This window comes from Choloepus didactylus, chromosome 2 (assembly GCF_015220235.1).
Source record: "Choloepus didactylus isolate mChoDid1 chromosome 2, mChoDid1.pri, whole genome shotgun sequence".
Taxonomy (NCBI): domain Eukaryota; kingdom Metazoa; phylum Chordata; class Mammalia; order Pilosa; family Megalonychidae; genus Choloepus; species Choloepus didactylus.
The window spans coordinates 46,407,310-46,413,385 of NC_051308.1; the positions used below are offsets into that span (position 1 = coordinate 46,407,310).

Genomic DNA, 6,076 nt, shown 5'->3' on the forward strand with positions numbered 1-6,076 from the left:
TCTAGCAAACAAACTTCCCATGGTGCTGGCTCTTAGCTTTACTGCATCCATTCTCTACACCACCTTGCACAACTCTGCTCCACCGTACTGATAGCCTTTGCTGTAAGAAAGTGCCTACTTAGTGAGAACAAAAACGTATTTTGTGCTGTGATTGTATTTTGGTGGCATGCTGGTAAAGGCCCAGATGAAGGACTCATGTATTTTCAGTTGAGGACCGGAGGACTTGGGAAAAGATGGTGCTGTTCAAACTTGTGCCTTGGCAGCCCTACCCCTTGCCCCCAATTGTTCCCAAATTACTGGATGGGGGTGAGAATAATAGGAGTTACGGAATGGACTCAAGAGACTTGCAACCATCAACTCTTTTGGCTTCCTAAATAGACCTGCATTAGACACACTGACTTGTGGCTCTGAATTAAAGCAAGAGAACCACAGGGAAGAATGTATCTTTACCCAGCATCTATTTCATTTACAGAAAAGTGGCTTGAACAAATTACACACAGAACTATGATTAGGATTCAGCAACAACAACAATAACAATTTACATTTGTGTAGAATTGTACTGAGTGCCTCGCCAGTCAGACAGAGCAGACATTGTTTCTCCTTTTAGATGAGGAAATGCTATGAGAACCATGGCAGGTAGTGGACGAGCAGCGAACGGAATGCGAGCTCATGCTGCAATGGTCATGGCAGGTGCTTTCCCCCAAAGATGACTCTTACTCAGCAGCTTCTCTTTAATCAGGTCAACAGATCAGAATGCTCCCTTATGAATCCCGTGGATTAACCTGTTGGGATAAGGTGACATTTGCCTGCAAGGCTATTTCCTATCCACCCTTCCTATTATTTAGTCTTAGCCAATGTAATTACGTGCTTGTATTGGAACAACGAAACCAATAAGAAAAAGAAATTCACTCGCCCCTCTTGCTACACATCACTGCCCTCAATATGGCACCCAAGTTTCTAATTTTCTAAGACAACATTATCACTTAGGGTTTAGGCATATCTTTATCTGCTGACGGATGGAGCGTGTGGCAGGCATTTCCACACCAGGACTGTATGTCATATAATTACCTAAACATTAGAAAGGAGATAAATAGAGGGCACATTGAGTATCTGTTAAGGGGATGAAAATGATTACAGCATTGGCTTGATACTAACAGTGTGGTAGCATGGATCGATGACAGTGAAATAGTTAAAGACAATCAACATTAATTGGAACTTATTGTTTGCTTTCTTTTGAAAATTTAAAGTTATCCAAATGATGTGTTAGTTTTGTTTTTTTTTTTTAAAGAAATGTTTTCTTGGGAGAAGACAATATTTTGAAAGGTTTTTAATTTATGAGAGCCCATTGCCTTCGGTCTCCCATTGCTGCATGAGGTTGAACAAATGTTAGCTGTAACTAATTAATTAAGTTTGCAGAAAGTAGCAGCAGGGGATTGGAAACTTGAAGTGGAAATGAGCATTTTGACTGTAAACATGGTAAACATGTTGCCTGCCTGAGAGACTATATCTGGATTGAGTGGTTGCTGAGTTATCCAAAGAAACGCAGTATCTGTGGGAAAATCATACTTGGCGGGGAGAGAAAAATAACAGTATCTCTTTGCTGGCAAATCCATTTATTTATTTCCTAGGCTCATTTTCACATGCTATGCTTGGTCTGGCTGCATACTATTATTATTGAGCCATCCTCTGTGCAGGAAGGTGACACCACGAACTTGCTCTCAGAGGAAAAGGAACTAATATTTGTTGAGTGCCTCTTCTGTGCCAGGCTCTTTATATATATTATGCCATTTCTCTGTGTAAGGTAGATATCATTTTACAGATAAGGAAACTAGGTCTGAGTATTCAGGACCTCACTGAGGATCTCAATTTGTAGGTGATGGAACTAGGATTTGAACCCAGGCTAATCTGACAGTGGAGCTTTTTCATCTACACCAGGATGCTTTCCCGTGCTGGGAGGTAGGGGAGAGCTGAAGGGAGCCACGGCAGCCTCTTGCCTGGCTTCCCTTATGGCTGGTGGAATGATAGTCAAGGGCAAGCTCTGGGGCCTTGGAATGTAGAATGGGATCTGTAAGTGATTTGCAGGTCACACTTTGAGAAATGTTGGGTTAGAGGGATTCCTGAATACGATTCCTTTAACTAGCGCCCTTGTAGCCTTCAGACTACACTGGGATAGTCATGATCCTTCTCTCAGGAATTTGAACCCATACATGATTCCAAAAAATATGAGGGGATTAACGGCAGACATGAAAGCTGAAAGGGGCCATGTACAGAGGGAAGGAACAGGGCAGCCATAATGGACTCTGGGCAATCTGAGGTCATGCGGGAGTAGAATAACCATGACTAAACAAAGGAAACTTTGTTTAGAAAGAAGAGGTTAAGAGAAGAGCATATAGAGAAGCAAGGACATAGCATGTGGAGATCGAGTCAACACCCCATCCGTAGAGCTTTTCAGTTCCCAGGATCTTGGCCGTAAGGCACAAGGCATGTTGATCTTGTCCTTACAAGTCTGCTACTTCAGACTCATCATTTGCTCTTTGTACCATCAACACTGGGCAACATTACTGTATAGATTAGAGACTTGTAGAAGAAATTTATTAGAAATGCAGTAGAACAATTCAGGACACTCAAGAAATTCTGGAATATCTGAGTAGAATTGCACATACTTTTCTTAGAATTTAGTTAAGACTTAAGAACAGATCATTCTTAGAATTTAGTTAAGACTTAAGAACAGATCATTGGTCTTTTATTGAGTTTATAGTGGATATTACTAGAAAATAATAAAAATAAAAATTGCAGTATTTGAAAATGTACTTGGTAAATATATTGGAGTCTAAAAATTGAAGAATGAAATCTTCTTGACTAAGTTTAGATTTGCAAAATTTGAGTGGATAAAATTAAATTTGATAGAACCAATGGACACAGATGAAAACTCACAATGCAAGTGCTATAAATTATAGAATTTAGTATGGTAAAAAATACTGATCAATAAGTCAAATCTTGTTTGTAAATTCACATCTGAATATTGAACTAGATTAAAATCATGTCAGTAAAATAAGAATGAGATGGAAAAAACACTGGGAAAAGTTTGCCTATTTTATGTAGAAAAATATTTTTGAAATTAATTTGGACTAATGGGAGCTTCTGCTCCTGAATAGTAGGTGGTGCCAGGCTATCAGCTCATGCTGTAATAACTAGAAAAAATGAAATAAATTGTTAAAAAAAAAAAAAGCATATTTTATAGACATTGGTGGGCTGGGAAGCAAAAAGTATTAGATAAATTAAAATTCCAGAGACAAGTTCTCTTCTTAGGTGAGCTGGCTATTTCCTGGGGACAGTTGCAAGTCTGACCACAGGCTGAGGATCAGCCAGACTTAGCCTAGACAGAGGGACTCTGCTGGGGAAAGACAAACCTCTAGTGCTTTGGACAGCCACATAAACTGATGCACTAGAATCCAGAGGAACTCCAATGCCTTATCCAGTTTTTCCAAAAGACGTCTTCTGAGTACTGGGGGACCAAGATCCCAGGGAGCTGGGCTGGAAAGGCAAAGTGAAGTGTCTCGCTGCCACATAGAGCTTGGGGAACCCTCTAGATGGAAGGGGCTTCAAAGAACACACAACCGTTCTTGAGATATTTGAGAAGAGGTGGACCAAGTCTAACTAAAGCTTCAATCCAGCTCCAAGTCAGCTTAGTTCCTGAGGACTGAGGTGATCAGTCCCTCTCCTCTCTGCCTTTCAGAGGAATGAGCAAACCCTGTGGGGAAAATTAACTTCAATCTTTAAGATTCTTTTACATAGCATGTTCAATGTACTATAAAATATTATGTTATGTGGAGAAGAAGAAAAACATGACTGCAATTCAAGAGAAGAAACAAGCAGTAGAAGCAAACACATTGATGATCCAGATGTTGGAGTTAGCTCAAAGGCTTTAAAATGACTGTTTATAAAAATAATAAAGAAAATGGAGGAAATGATGAACAACATAGATGAAAAGATGGACAGGTTCAACTGAGAATTTGAATCTATCTAAAAGAAACATATCTATAACCAATAGAATTTTTTTTTTTTTTGACAGAACAATAAAGCTTATTATCTCAAATGCTGGTGTATAACAAATCACATGCTTAATTAGAGGATGTGACAGAGAGAAACATCAGATACCTGGGTGGATTTCTGGGCTGGTTTAAATCCTTTAAAGATTGACGGCGAAATTGTTCATAAAGTCTTTTTTGTTTTTTTAGTTTGAGATGTACAGCTTTCTTTTTATGTGACAATTTTCATTAGCAATTCTTATAATATGAAGTTCAACTAGTCTTTTCCCTGTCAAGTTAAATGAAAAATAGAGAGGGAACAAAACAGAAATGTTCCCTAGTATATAAGGGTGTTAGAAATAGTTTGTTTTCTTTGTGCTTTCACATACGTTTTAATGTTTACATTTGAAACATCATTAAGGGCATCTTAGTTTTTAATTGGTCTTAATTTTTAAAATTGTCATGGTGATGGATTCTCTTGAGTTATAGATCATAGTAGCTTTATAGATGTTGCTAGAAGATGATCCAGATACATGTAAAAGCAAAATTTCAGGTGCTTTTGGAAATACATTTTAAGATATAGCACATGTGATATTTATTTCCTTTTGGATTTTCTCATCCTGTTGGGATACTGAAAACTCTGTCTTACACAAAAAATTAGCTTTGGATCACTTTAGCTTGAATAGATTACAAAGTTGGGATTTTCAAAGTTTTCTCAACAGGCTTCCAGTTCAAACAATTCAAAGACATCTTGTGTCCTAAGTTGGACATTTTGCTAATTTTTTTCTCATTGCACAGTTAATATCAGTGGGCTCTTTGTTGGCAGTTTGTCTCGGTCATAACTTACTCTTGCAAAACCATTCCTTATGGTAAAGCAGATAGGAAAGATTTTCCCCAATGCCAGGAAAATAATCTGGATCAATAGCAAAGCCAAAGGCATAGATGTTTCAGGACATTCTAGAAAAGAGGTTTCAACAGTCCTCAGATCATTTTTCCTTTTGTTTCAGCTGTGTAGTCACTGCCCTTTTCTCTTCAATTCTGCAAAACAAAAACAACAAAAATTTTTTTGGAAGATCAAGTTTTTCACAGGTATGGAACTTTTGGAATGAACCCAAAATGTACTGGAATGTGGGGTCTCTCCTTGAGTAGTTTCCTCCTCTTCTAGCAACTTTTAACTACTGTCTGTCAATAATCTCATCATAGCTGAGTTCTTGGGTCAGACGATTAACAACCGTAGGTGAAAAAAGCTCTTTGATAAATGCAAACTGACCAAAATAATGCCTCTGAAACCCACCATCTAGGGCTGCTTCTCTTGCTCTGTTCTCAGAAACATGTTATTGACTTTTTCAAGGACTGCTGATACTTTGTATCAGCTGCCTGTCTTCTGGATAGTTGCAGTGGTCCTCCCAGTCGTCAAATTCCTTACCCTATCCTTGCTCTTGAAGTCAGGGGCTGCAATCTAGCCTGGCTACTCCCCAGGGTTGGGACTGTTCACAAGGCCCCTTTTCCCTCAGGCTGTGCCATGGGCTGGGCCTCCCCTTCTTCCACTTCACCTTTCTCCTTGAGCTGTGGTGGGGCCCCATTGCAGGGGGGGGGGGGAGCTCAGCAATGGTTATCAGTCCCCACTCACTGCCTACCTCCCTCTGTGGAAGTCACTCTCGCCTGGCATTGCATCTATCTGCAAGTCACTGCTCTCTTCATGTATCTCAGACAGCACCAATATTCCAGACATCTTACAAGTTGCTTGACCACTTGACCTAATAGAATTCTGATAGTAAGAATTCATTGGCCAGGTTTAACAGCATACTGGATATAGTAGAAGACAGGATTAGTATACTCAAAGTTTGGCCCAAAGAAAATATCCAAACTGAATGACAGAAAGGAAAACAAAATAGAAAGAACCAAACAGAACAAAAGAGATACATGGAGCACAGTCAATACTCTTAACATATGTATATGGAATCTCAGAAGGATAGGAAAAAGATAATGAGGAAGCAGCAATATCTGAAGAGATCATTGTCAATTACTTTCCAAAAACTGATGAAAAA

At 39.1% G+C, this 6,076-nt stretch overlaps 1 pseudogene; it reads right to left on the reverse strand.

The window, feature by feature from the left end:
• Positions 1 to 5,203: 5,203 nt before the first annotated feature.
• Positions 5,204 to 5,760, reverse strand: LOC119525363 (annotated as a pseudogene).
• Between the last annotated feature and the right edge of the window lie 316 nt (positions 5,761 to 6,076).